General features: G+C 45.5%; 1 protein-coding gene across 1 annotated transcript in view; it reads left to right on the top strand.

Moving 5' to 3' along the window:
- Positions 1-13,814, top strand: part of PKNOX2 (PBX/knotted 1 homeobox 2) — an 88,884-nt gene that overhangs the window by 42,223 nt on the left and 32,847 nt on the right. Inside the window, exons 2-3 of the mRNA XM_017809829.1 lie at positions 6,974-7,125; positions 7,450-7,535. The gene's annotated coding sequence lies outside the window, so the exon portion shown is untranslated. The remainder of the gene's footprint in view (positions 1-6,973; positions 7,126-7,449; positions 7,536-13,814) is intronic.

The following is a 13,814-nucleotide window of genomic DNA, read 5'->3' as shown; positions in this document are numbered from 1 at the left end:
ATTTCTTTGATGCCTGGCTGTGGGGAAGGAGGAGAGATTGGAGCGGGAGCCGGCGGGGCTGTGGCAGGTTGAACGTGCAGGTTTGCCTGGCCATGGAGCTACGTGCATTTAAATTTCTCACATCCCGGGTTTTTAATTTAACAAATGTAATTAAGGCTGGGGTAGGTAGGTACTCGGATTATTCATTTACTCCAGATGGAAAAAAAATTAAATTGAATGCAAATTCCGTAATCAGACATGAAGTTGAGGATGTCAGACGTGATGGGGAAGTGTCAGCACATTAATCGGACCGCTTTCCCTAAACAGCACCCGAATCTAAGAGCCAGGGATTATTTGAATAATTGAGGTGGCATTTGATAAGATATCTGATTGCTGATATCTCCTTAAGACGGAGCCCTAATTGTAATTCTCCATCAAGAAGGATTAATCTGCGTAACAGGGTGCCTTGGGAATAGTGTGGTGTCAGGCTCCCTCCCTGGAGTTTTGGGTTTTTTATCAAGGGCTGCCATGCCCAGGGAAGGTGCCAAAGAGATTTATTACTTCTCCTGTTACTTTAGATGTGAGCCAGGAGGTCATCAGGTAGCACAGCTTGGCACGGGGGATCCAGACATCCAAGGCTGCCTGAGTCCCACGGCCGCCAGCGTTGGATCTGTGCTCTGGAGGTACCTCCCATCATCAGACAAGGATGCATTGTTGCATCTTGATGTCACTTCTGTGACACATCTGTGTCTTCAGGGCACAGTTAGACCCTTTTTTCCCCTGTAAAATGAAGACAAACTGTCCTGACTTCAGCAGTTGTTGGAGGACCATGACTCCATCCACAACATCATCTGATGGGATCCAACCTTGATGCTCTTGGAAAGCTGTTGGGGGTTGATGGGCATTGACTCCCAATCAGCCTTGGCTGGGGTGATGTCATGATTTAGGACTGATACCCCCCAGTTTAGTGCTTCTACTGAGACTCTCCAAACCATGCTCCCCCTCCCCTGTGGCGGGATGGAGAGGGGAATTGGAGACACAAAGGGCAAAGATCACAGGGTGACAGGAGAACAATTTACTGGAAACACCAATGAGATAAGAAAAAGAGCAGTAACAACATTAATAACAAAAGTGTACAACCAAGTGTCAGCTGCCAGATTGAGTGGAAACTCTTCTTGCTACCTGTCCTGGTTCCAGGGTTAGTTTTTGCAGCTGTCACTTGGTTGTAATCAGAGAAAGCTTTTCTTGTGGAGTCCTTTTCACTGCCAGCACTACTGGCTCCTCTTAAAACCAGAAGGGTGGGGGAATAGGGGTGGAGTTTCTCCTTGAATTCCACAACCTGGGTGAGATTAGAAAGGATTTAAAGCGGTGAAAATGAGAATTTAAAAAAAATTAACATATCCATGTTGAGGATCCAGTCTTGCAAACAAATAATCATGGTCTTTCCTTCCCTTATCTATCTAGCAGCAAGTGAAAAAAAGAAAAGGGAAAAAGAGAGGAAAGAGGGCAGAGGGATAAAGAGTTTGCTGGTGGGTTTTTGTTGTGGGATTTGTTTTGTTTTTTTTTTTAAAGATTGAATATTTTGAAACAAAATGTAAAGGCAAGTCCTTCCCTGTGAGGGTGGTGAGGCCCTGGCACAGGCTGCCCAGAGAAGCTGTGGCTGCCCCATCCCTGGAAGTGTCCAAGACCAGGTTGGACAGGGCTTGGAGCAACCTGGGCTAGTGGAAGGTGTCCCTGCTCATGGCAGGGAGTTGGAACGAGATGAGTTTTAAGGTCCCTTCCAACCCAAACCAGTCTGGGATTCTGTGAACTTCTATGTAATAAAAAAAAAAGGGGGTGTTGAGAAGAAAATAATCCTTAGCCCTCCTGCAGTCAATGGGTTGCCCAGCAGTGATGAGGATATATTGTATTTTTCCTGTCTCTAAAGTAAAGCCAAATGCAGAGATTTCTCATTTCTTCCTTTTGTCCTACCATCCCACCTCCACCTGTGGCCACTCCTGATAAATGGGTGATTTTAGCCAAGCTCTGGGCGGTGCATTCCCGACCAGAAAAGTTCGATTTCCCATTAAAACCAAAAATTTAAAAGCCCCAACTTAAATCACTTGGGTGTTATCTTAAGGCTGCAAATTGCTTGTTTGCTCCTCCAGCTGGAGCTGTTAATTCAGAACAATTAAGGCACCCTTTAAAACCCAGACAACACGTGGGGAGGCAGTCCTGGGGAAAAGAGCCTGTTTGGGATGGAGCACCTCAGAGCTGGCAAAATTGGATGAATAACTCCAGTTTGTCTTTCCTTTGAGATCCTGGCAGGTGTTGTGGGGACTGACATGGACCCTGGGGAGTTTAGCCCCCAGAACTCCTGTTGAATGCTGTGTGATTCTCAAAGCAAGAGCCAGCTGGGTCTCTGGATCCAAGTAAAAATAAAGTGCTGATGTTTGTTGTTGGGATGAACTGAGAGAGTGCTGTCACCACCCTGCCCATCCTTCAGATATTTCTCCTTGATGAAGAAATATTGAATCCTAAAATAATGCCTAGATTTTTTGAGGAGCCCCTTTGCAATGCCATGAAACACCTCCCTGGCTGCATCCTTTAAGGCTTTTTGCAGCATCAATTTGGACACCTGCCACCTATTTTCTCAGGTTCCCTTCTGAGTTTTGATGCAGGTGAAGAACAAAAGCCTAAATCCGGAAATAAACGCCAAAATACAGCAGTTCAATCTGCTTAAGATACTGAGGTGAGATCAACCTGCTTAAAATATCCCTGGGCCAAGGAGCAAGGAGGACATAAAGCACTGTTAGACTTCTGTGGGATGCTGTGCAAGAATGCAGTTGTTGCATTTTTGCAGCCCAGTGGTGGCTTATGGGATGGTCCATCCTTATTTCCACCCTTGCCTGCATTCATCCATGTATCCTTTCACCCATGGATGTACCTGTTCATCCCTGCATCCCTGCATCCATATGATCAGATGCACGGGATGAGCCTGTTTATCCATACTTCTCTGCATGCAGGCATCTCTAAATGTATGCATGCTTGCATCTGTGCATCCTCACATCTGTGCATCCTCACATCTGTGCATCCTTGCATCCGCCCATCCGTCATTTTTGGTCCCGTACCTCTGACCAGAACTGTACACAAATTTAATAAATAGCACCCGAGAATTTATTTTAAATGTGGCAAAAAACCTCCACAAATCCAAATGTGAATCTTTACAGGAATTGGCATGGCTCAACACGCAGCAGCTTTTTGCATCCCCTACAAATGATGGGAAAATGTCCTTTTCCACCCCAAAGTTGGCGCTAGGGTTTCGGGTTTGGGGACCCCTGTAGCATAAGCCCCTCAAAACCTGTGTCTGCCTGAGCTGTGAAAGCCAAGCAGGTCGTCTTTAAGAGCTTTTTCTGCAAAGCCTTTCCTGTTATTCCCCCATCCGAGGATGGATGTAGGCAGCATCGGCAAATCTGAATAACTAATCAGAGTCCTCATTAACCCCCCGCCGAGATGCTCAAACATTCACTTTGCTGTTTGTGAAGCAGGAAAAAAAAAAAAAAAAGAAAAAGAAGGAAAAAGGGGGAAAAAAAAAAAACCCTGCACAAGCCACCCTGCATTAAAATTGATGTGTTGTTAATCCCACTGTTCCAGACCTCGTGGGTACTGAATTTTCCTCCGTCTCGCCCGGGGCCGAACGGTGTGGTGCTGCTTCTGTGGGGCACTTTGCCTTTCCATTATTTATCAGCACGGCATAGCTTTTGTTCCCTGGATCCAGATGTGTTCACCTGTGCACATCCTGGGTGAGGGTGTCCAGTATTTCCCTACATATCCCTTTGGATAATGGGATAATGGGGTGGGGCTCCAGCAATGGACTTGTCTCTCCCGGCCGTGTTTTGCCTCAAAGCAGCTTTGCTTTTGCAGAAATGCAGGAATACTGCACATATCTGGGCATGTCTCCAATCTTTCACTCTCTCTGAAGAACAGTGGGGTTTGTGCATCACCAATTTTAACTTGTGGGAGCGGGGAGGATGAAAACACCGTGTTCCTCCTGGAGCATCCCCAACACCCGGCCCCAGCCCTTCCCCAGAAGTTGGAGGTGCTACAGAAATTGCACTGTGGGGGGAAAAACTCAATACACCAAAGGTTTTCATTATCATAGTCCTCATCATAGATGGCAGCAGGTGTTGCCAAAGTATTTGGAGGGTTGTGATCGTCTCTTGGAGCTCCTTGAAGGGTCAATGGAAATTTGAGCTTTGATTTCTGCATTTATAGTGTTTTCCTCACATACAGGGTTTCTTCAGTTGGCCCCGTGGGTGTGGAGTTTGGGGCCTGTATGGCTTGTGTGGGGTATAAAAATAATCCAGCAAAACCCAGTGTTATTGGGATTTTCACCATTTGTGGTTTCCACTTAAGTCAGAGGAGCTGGCATTAAATTTATTAAAAAATGATGGTCACAATTAAACAGCAGTGGCATGGTGGGGTTTGGAAGCATCACGGTGTGCTCACATTGGAAGAAGCAAAGTGACATGCTGGGAAAATCCGCCTTGCTTCAAAATCCTAGACTTTTTGCAAAAATCCCAGGTTTTGATTTGCTTAATGTCAGCTTTACCATCATTCCCTTACACTTCATTAAATCTTTATTAACAGGGCTGCCCTTGGCTTTTTTGCAGCCAGGAACAGGCTGAGGTCCCAGGATACTGGGCTCCCATCCCTGCTGTTCTGTTGGAGGCTATTCAGGTCAACTAGATGAGGATTTAGGGCATTTGTGGGGGGGCTGATGACTTGCCAGAAATGGTGTCTCGTTTATGATCCTGGGGCAGCTGCTGAGTGACACCACGAGCGCCCGGGACACCGCGTGTCTCGCTGGCCCGCGTCGCCTGCGGTGGAGCATCTTGGAGGAGGCATCTCCTCCGTTCCCTTTTGCGTCAGGAGGACTTCAAAGGCCTCTGCTAAACTTCAAAGGCTGCCTTTTGAAGTTGCTAAAAGTGAGCGCCGGCTCAAAAAGACTTCTCTCCCTCTGCAAGGATGCTCGGGGAGGTGTCCCTGGTGGGGTTGGCTCTTGGTGCTCTTGGTGACGGGGACAAAAACGGCATCATTTGTGCAGAAGTTGCACAATATTTTTGCTCTACATGCATGCAACATTGAAGACCTCAGTGCTGATCACCTCTAAGGATGAAAGTCAGTCTACTAGAGCTCTTTTAACACTGACAGAGCCTTATTTGTCTGCTCTTTTTCCTCCAGTCCTTACGTTTCTTTCACGCAGCAAGCCCAGATGACAAAAGTCTTTCCTGTGGGATGGAAAAAAGCCTTTACTGGGATGAAGGATTGCTGCAAAACATGAGCTTTTTAATCACGATGTCAGGACAAATCCAGTGAAAATCAGCTCCTGGGTTCTCAATATGTATTTGGTGTCAACCCATTCATACTCCTCCAAGAGGAGCCTTAATTCTTTATCACAAATAACCCTCATATTTCACCTGCTGTTGTGGTGGAAGAGTTTTGGACTCAGGCCCTTCTGAGCAGTGAGTGTAACCCAGATGAGGTCACTGAATCTCAGTGGCCTGAGAAATCAAGAGGCACCTTGACCTTTTATCCCTTTCACCAGGTTTTCCAGGTTTGGGGGTTTCTGCCCTGTTTTGCCCTGAAATCACCCAGTTGTTTCCATATCTCTCCTTGATCAACCACCTTGGTGATGTCCAGGTTTCCAGGAACAGCACTTCCCATGCAACTTCGTCTCTCGGACCCGTGTTCCCGGCTTAGATGATGGACACGGGCTGAGAGGGCACAGAAATGCCTGTGGTGTTGTTGCAAGGAGTTTGGGATGGAATTAAAGCCAGGGGAAACAGTTCTCATGGAGCTCCCAGCTGGCCTCACCACACAAGACATGGCTCTCTGCCGGTAATGTGTGGCAGAGGTGCATCCCTGAGGTGTATCCTGGGGATCCAAGGATCTCTGGAAGTGCTGTGCATGTTGGTAGTGAGTTGAAGGAGCATCTGAGGAGCTCTGGAGAGGTGGTGTGTAACTAGAGGTGCATATATCAGATATAAATTCAAATCAGCAGTTCAGCACATCAAGGGGTACATACCTATATATATTAGACATATATCAACAGTCTGAGGAGCTCTGTAACAGGTCATATATTTCAGGGTAGGTATATCAGATGCATATTGAAGATCTGAGGAGCTCTCTGGGGGTGATGTGTACCAGGCCAGATGTATCAGATGCATGATGGAGATTCGAGGAGCTCCAGCCAGGTGACATATATCAGAGTTGTGTCTGTCAGAGGAGAGGGTGAGGAGCTGTGCTGGTGAGGAGCTGTCTCGAGCTGGTTTGGATCAGGGTAGATATATCAGCTGTAGACTGAAGATCAGAGGAGCTTGGCAGAGATTATGTGTATCAAGGGACATATATCAGACCTGTATTGGAGGTCTGAGGAGCTCTCTACCAGGTGATGTATGTCAGGGTAAATATATCAGACACATACCGGAGATCTCAGGTGATGTTTATCACCTGACAGAGAGGTAATATCTGGAGGTGATGTATGCTGAGGGGCATTTATTAGATGGGTATTGGAGATCTGAGGGTCTTGCTAGAGGTGATGGATATTGCGAGGTCTGGTGAATTTTCTCTCTTATTCCTTTTTTTTGCAGTCAGACACAAACCACCCCCGTGTCGGTGGCTGTGCTGATCCTTGCTCAGTCCATCTTTGTTCTTCCACTGAAACTGCTGAAATCTAGAAATCCCCACCTTATAAAGGCCAGATTTTTGATAGTTACAACATATCTCTAACATGTGTGGGGACTTGGCCTTATTCAGTAGTGGCTGGGAGCTCCCCATTTTTAAGTTAATGGCTCTTCCCCAGTTCACTCTGCCTGAGCCCAAGTATAAAAGCACATTTACACTCAAGGAAAGATTATAATTAAGCAGGGAAATGGCAACAGCCAGTGTGAAATGGGGACAAGGCCAGTAGTGATGTTGTTTCATTGCTTTTTCCCTTTTTTCTGCTTTTCAGACCCGGGTTGTAGCAATAACCCTCAGTGAGATCTTGCACCGAGGACTCACCATCCCCCAGGAGTTGAAAAGGACGGGACAGGACTGTGCCAACCTCCATCCTCTGTGGAGAGACCATCAACGGGCACACCTTCGTTTGCTGGACACGTCCCGGTTCGACCTCTAAAATTCTGATTTAGTTTTTGTCCTTTCTGGGAGATGTTCAAACACACTGGGGCAAAACCCTGCTCTAGATCAGACATCAGTCCTGCCTTCACCTCCCAGGGATATTCCCACCTAAGTTTTCCTTGATTCCTCTTATCTTCCCCATCATCCTTCAAAAAAAAATGCTTTAAGAGTGGACTTGCCCACCACAGCTTTGCTGCCCCTGCTAAAAGCCCTCTCCTAGTACAGACCTTCATCCTCTGCTTAATATTTTGCCTTCTTGTTTCATCATTTTTTCTTTATATTCAAACATTTCATCCTTTGCTTTCCCAGGTTGTGATTCCTATCCAGAAAATCTAGTTTTCGGGAAGGTGGGAGGACACTTCCAGGGCAGTGGCTCCCTGAGCACCCCACAAACAGTAAGGCTTCTTCTCTTTATATTAATTAAGCAATTATACATGTTAATTGTGCAATTATATATACTAATTGAGTGGGATGTGTTGAGTCATGACCTCAGTATGGCTGTATTTGGGGGAATTTCTGTTGGTTTCTGGTACACTTAAATTGTATCAACCCTTCCCTAAATGCAGTGAGGGGACAATTACACTTTTATACTATTTTTTTAAGAGATCAGTCTGTGCAGGGAGTCTTGATTTGAAGCTCAAGTGTCAATAACATGTTGTTAAGAGCCCTACGAGCCATAGCCAGCCTGGAGGAAAACACAGATATATTTTTGTGAAAATACTCTGAAATATGGGCTGTTATCACTGCAAAATTTTGGCACAGCCAGCAGTAGAATGCAGAGGAATGGTCACCAGCTAAAAATAACTGAAATGCAGAGCTTAAAATAAGATATACATGAAACCAAGGGTCTCACAGTCCTTTGGTCAACCCTGCTCACTAAAATTAGGGCCTGACAGGGTGACAAATGTCACTGTGCCAAAAACCGGAGGCACCCGGCGGGTGACAAAGAAAATAAAACCCCGTTGGCTGCAGATTTCCTCCCGTAGGAGCAAAGAAAAACCTTTGGTCACTGAAAACGGAGGTGCCGCCTTCAATTCCTGCAAATGCCCTGCAAAAGTGCCTGGTTTGTGCTTAAAATGGTGATATTGAGGGCGGGGGTTTCTTGGGGGAAAGCCCAGAACCTTCGTCCAGTCCACGGCTCAGCAGAGCATCTTTTCTTTGAGTGTTGTCTTTTGAGTCTTGTCTCCTTTGAAAGTCCCTTTTAATAAAAAGAGCAGCCAATAAGGGCAGGATCGTGTCCCCCAGGCTGCCCTTTCAGCCCCGATTCTTGCCGGTGACCTTCCCCTGGCCAAAAAAACCACCCACATGATGAAGGAAATGATGGATTTCTCCTTAGTCTGATTTCGCCCATGTTCTGATTCTGAGGTTGGGTTCACTTTGAAATGACTTTTCTGCTGAGTTTGTGGGGGTTTGGGGTCACCTCCACTTTTTGGGGGGATCCTGCCCGCCTTGATGCCTTCTTTCCAATCTGTATTTTGATGAGAACTGCCTGATGCTTGTGCTGATCCTTGCTCAGTCCATCTTTATTATGCCACTGAAACTGCTGAAATCTAGAAATCCCCACCTTATAAAGGCCAGATTTTTGGTAGTTGCAACATCATCTCTAACATCTGTGGGGACTTTGCCTTATTGAATTGTGGCTGGGAGCTCCCCCATTTTTAAGTTAGTGGCTCTTCCCCAGTTCACTCTGTCTGAGCCCAAGTATAAAAGCACATTTACACTCAAGCAAAGATTATATGGAAGGGCTTTGTACCCTGCCCTTTATTTTGGGCATGTTGTGTTGTTCTCTTTGGTGGAAACTGAGCCTGTGGAGAACACAAGCATGTGACTGCTGAGGACACAAATGCAACCTGGCCTGGAAGTGTCTCCAGCAAGAAGACCAAACTGAAAACAGCTCGACAAATTGTGCCAACAAGGTCTAGGCACCTCCCACTAAAGGCACAGAAAGATGTGATGGTGGGTGTCCACCTAATTACCTTCTGGAACACAAGGCTGGCATTGCTCTAAGTGGTTAATGATCGAAATCACCTGTCCTGATGACTTCTTCTTAGAACAGCTTGGTTCCACTTGGATTTCTCCACCTTGTGTGTTGTTCCCCCCCCAGTTTCCAGGCACAAAACTGTCTCAGCTTTCCTGCTCCTGAAGCCCACATGACCAGGGAGATGCACCTCAGAGGCCAGGCCGTATCTTTTGTCACCGTGTTGTGAAAATATTTGGCACATCTGTCTCACACCACGAACAATTTCCAGTCCTTTTTTGACCCCAGTTTCCTCATCGTGTTGAGGTCAGACCAGTCTGAGGTTTACTCCCATTTGGAATAAATGGAGAAGTTATTAACTGTTATTAAGCATCATTAAAGGAGTTTGAAACCCCTTGTAACTCCCTAGCTGGCTGGAGCTTGTATAAATCACCACGTCACATCTCAAACTTCTCTTTTGTCATCAAGGCTGGAAACATGGCAAAAGAATTGAGTTTAAATGGGCAAATGAAACATGTTTCAATTGAGGTGATTAATCCAGGGGCTCCCATAGCAATCCTTAGTGTCTTGGCTCGGGGTTTGGATAGGGACGACTCTCTGCAGATACCAGAAAGCCTGGAATGCCTCAATAAAACCCGTATTTTTTTGTCTTGTGGTTGGTAGAGTCACTTCTCTTAGGGAATTTTACATTTTTAAAAGGGAAATTCAGGGAGGAGGAAGACCGGGAGGAGACAGAGAACTGTGAGAGAGGGATGTGAAGCGGAAACTCGGCGAGTCAGGAGTTCTGATTTATCTGCCATATGGGAAAGAGGAAAACAGCCAGCTCCAGAGGGATTTCTTTCCCTCTCCCAAAGTGAAAATTTCCAAGCGTGATAGCAGGATATAGAGAGAAATGAGGCAGATTTAAGGGAGGAGAGGGTTTTATTAGGTGTGCTGTGGCATTGCTGTTTTGGGGGGTTTCCCATGGGGTGGGGAAATCTTTGCACACTCCCACCTGTGTTTCTGCAGTTGGGTTGGCTCTGCTACTTTTACCCCAAGTCCTACAAGTCCACCAAAAAGCAGGTTCCTGTCTGTGTTCACCTGCTGCTGCTCGTGCCAGTGCTGGGAGATTTGCATGAAGCCCGTGAGCTTTGATTTGCAAAGTGAACACCCCAAAAGGGCATCAAAATTAAAGCTGCATTTAAAACCATGAAAAATGGCAGTGTGGGTCACGGGGTGTTCGTGGGCTGCAGCAGCAGCTGCAAAAGGTCCTCGCGTGGTTTGTGGTGGCACCTCTGCTAGGATTGGTGGTGCACGTCTGTGTGGAGGTTGTGGGTGGGTCTTGCACTGCTGTTGGTCTGATTGGCACTTGTGCTGGTGGAGAAATTGGTGGTCGTGGTTTAGGAGTGGTGTTCCCCAGTTTAGTGCTCCCCCCCCCCACCACGTCTCCAAAACCACGCGCTGCTCACTCGCTTCCCCTCCCTCCCGCTCCACCCCTGGGTGGCTGGAGGGGATAACTGGGGGCACTAAAGACAAAGATCACAGGTTGAGATAAGAACAATTTGCTGGAAACAGCGGTGAGATGAGAAAATGAACAGTAGCAGCAACAATATTAGTAACAGAACAGAGAATGTGGAGCTCGACTGGACTGTGGCCACACCACCCAAACGGCTCCCTCCGGTCAGGACCATCCTCCCTCCTCCTTCCCATTTAGATTTGGTGCTTGCCCGATGGAAATGTGGGTGCTCAGTTTTTCCTTACTCATGGAATTAGCAGACTGTGGTGAAAAACAAAGAGCACAAACCGAGGTTGAAAGCATAAGGCAAGATTTTGGACGTAAATTATTCGCAGCTCACAGAGAAGAGCTGTTGGAAAATTCACCCGCTCCCGGTTTTTTACAAGCACTTTCAAGGCAAACAGAGAATTTTCTTTGGATAATTTTTGTCCAGCAAGAGGAAGTTTCTGCATTTTTGGGGTTCCTCAGCTACGCTTCACTTCAAAGCTTTTTGATTTACCCTGTGAAAAAATTCACAATTTGCTCTTTTGGGAAGTTTTCTTGGGCCAAGGGCTGGGTTGCACAAGATGCAAGTATTTTCAGGTTACTTTGAAGAAGCTTCTTTGATGTTTCCCTGTGCCAGTTTGTTTTGGAAGGTGCTTTAATGGTCTTCCCCTATAAAAATAACACTTTAAAATGTATGTAGGTATCTCAGCTCTCCACTTAAAAAAAGAGGGAAGTTGTTTAATGCTGCTGTTCAAGGTACATTAACCTTGTCTACTAAAGCTCTGACTGGCTCTTGCAGGTTTTATTCTCATGTTTATGTTGCAGAGATATCCCTGGAGCCTTTTAGGGATGGGTATCTTTGGAGAGGAGAGAAATATTTAGCGGTAATTGTTGTTCTCATCGGAAATTCACTGTAGCAGCTCCCTCCTTTCTGTGGAGCTGGAGCTGGGAGGAGGATTGGGAAATATTAAATATATAAATGCAAAGAGCAAAGAAATACCTGCGAATATGAAATAAGTAAATAAATAAATAAATATTAAATACCTAGGTGAAAGTATTAAGTAAATAAATGCTCCTTTTCCCTGTGCCCAGGAGCCCATCCAGGGACATTCCAAACTGGTGCTTGGCAAGAGTTTTTTGACATTGTCTGACACAGTGTTTCCTTCTCCCTTTTATCCCAATTGCTTATGCATTGACCAACTGTTCTTTTAGGAGGAAAATAGAAAAGGGATGCAGAGTTTATTCTGCAGAAGTATCAAATCACCATCTGCTTTGGCCTGTGGTTGTAGCAGAATCACACCCCCAGTTTGTCTTTTTTTACGGGGCAATAACTCGATAACTGGGTGCTGGGAAGGGTGCAAAGGTCAGCATCTAGAAAATGCATCATCTTGGTCGAGAGCAAGGATGCTCCCCTGGGTTTGGATAGAGGAAGTTTGGCAGCCAGATATTCCTGAAAAAAATTAAAGCTATTTGGTGGCCCAGTGGTGTGTCTTGCACAAATGCTCCTGATCTCCCCAGGGGAGGCATTACATGAGCCTGCTTGGAAGCAACCTGGAACACGAGGAATGGTCAAGAAATGGTTTATGTCTTGAAAAATTAGATTTTCCCCCCAGTTTTCGCCATTTAATAGTAGTTTATTTTTATCTTAACCGCTAGTTAATAGTGGTTTGTTTTTAATGAGCTCAGGGTGGCATAAGGGACTTCCTTTAACAGCTTGTGAAAACTGGTGTTCATCTTTCAGGGTAATGTGTGAATGTTGGTAAAAACAAGCAAAAAGGGTGAAGATTGGTGGATAGAAATGAGATGTTCAAGAGCAAGAGGGTAGCTCTTAATTCACTTTATGGCCAATCAAGAGTTGGCATCACCCACCGAGGGTGAACCTGTCCTGGCTGCTCCGAGCAAGATGTATGGTCCTCTGGAGAACCTTCTCCCTCCCTGCTCTGCCATATTTCTTCGTTTTAACTTAGCTGAATGCATATATCATAAACTTCAGCCTGCTCAGGCCCTCTCTGAAGACGGTGACATAAAAAACTGTGGAGGGAGCCGTGACTGACTCGGCATCGTTGCAAATCCCACAGCGGCCCCTCTTCAAAAAAATCCCCTTTGGAAAAAGGCAGTCTTCCCTTAATACAGAAAAACCCCTTCCATGGCCAGAAAAAAAAACGTCCTCAGGTATCTCTAATAATGTTGAAGCTTCAGGTGGAGAAGAAAAAAAAAGCCTGAGAAGTTGTTTTTCTGATTGCTCACGTTGAACCCTCCGCTATCAGTCTCAGGTGTTGCCGTGGGGCAGAAGCTGCTGAATGAGCTAGAAAAAATTATCCCTGTTTTCCAACTGGTTTGGAAACAAGAGTTGTGCTTTCCAAATCGAATGTTAACATTTTTCTTTGAAAAAGGAGTCCATAAATGAGGTTTTAAATTTTTTTTTTTTTGCATTCAGGCCTACTTCTAATACGGTTTTATGGGTGTTTTATTAATCAAGGGTGTTTTATTAATCAATATTCACCTGAGGGGTGGTGGGTGACTGACAATACTTTAATTTTTAAAATGTTTTAAGGCATCAGTGACCACGTGGAAAAAAACCCCCCGACTTTTCAACTTAAGTCTTTAATTATTTTTACTGGGAAAAGGATGTGATATATTGTTGGCAAAAAAAAAAAAAAAAAAGCAGCCTATAAATCTGAGACTCTTTTAGGTAGGAACAAGCTCTTCGGGAAATACATTTCCAACGTAATGGCAACATTTCAGCGATAGCTGAAATAATTTTATTTCATGAGGAAATTTAGGATACTTTGATCTCAAGTCGTTGCCAAAACGTAAAGTACAGCCGGGTCCGGAAATGAAAGAGCCTTTATGGGTTTTATTGCTCACCTTTCCTTTCCTCTGTGCAAATGCCCCAAGAGCTGGCTGCAATTCCTGCCCTCCTCGATCCCCAGCCCCCCGGAATTCCCTTTTCACCCAAGGTTTGAGGATTGCCTTGAGCTGAGCTGGAAGGATTTGACAGGGGTTTGGTGATGCTCTGCTCCTTTTGGCATCTGGGTGCCTGTGGTCAGGAGTTCACCAGCTAAATTGATTTAAGTGGTGGAAGTGGGGGAAAAAAAAGAAAAAAAAGAGGGGATTAGTGCATAAAATATAAAAAATAAGAAAGGATTAATGCATAAAATAGCAGCTTTTGACCCTCCCTTGTGTTGGCTACCTATAAATCCTTTGGGCTGACAG

The sequence above is a fragment of the Lepidothrix coronata genome, unplaced genomic scaffold (assembly GCF_001604755.1).
Source record: "Lepidothrix coronata isolate B3197 unplaced genomic scaffold, Lepidothrix_coronata-1.0 Scaffold27, whole genome shotgun sequence".
Classification (NCBI taxonomy): Eukaryota; Metazoa; Chordata; class Aves; order Passeriformes; family Pipridae; genus Lepidothrix; species Lepidothrix coronata.
This window is presented reverse-complemented; position numbering and strand designations above follow the sequence as displayed.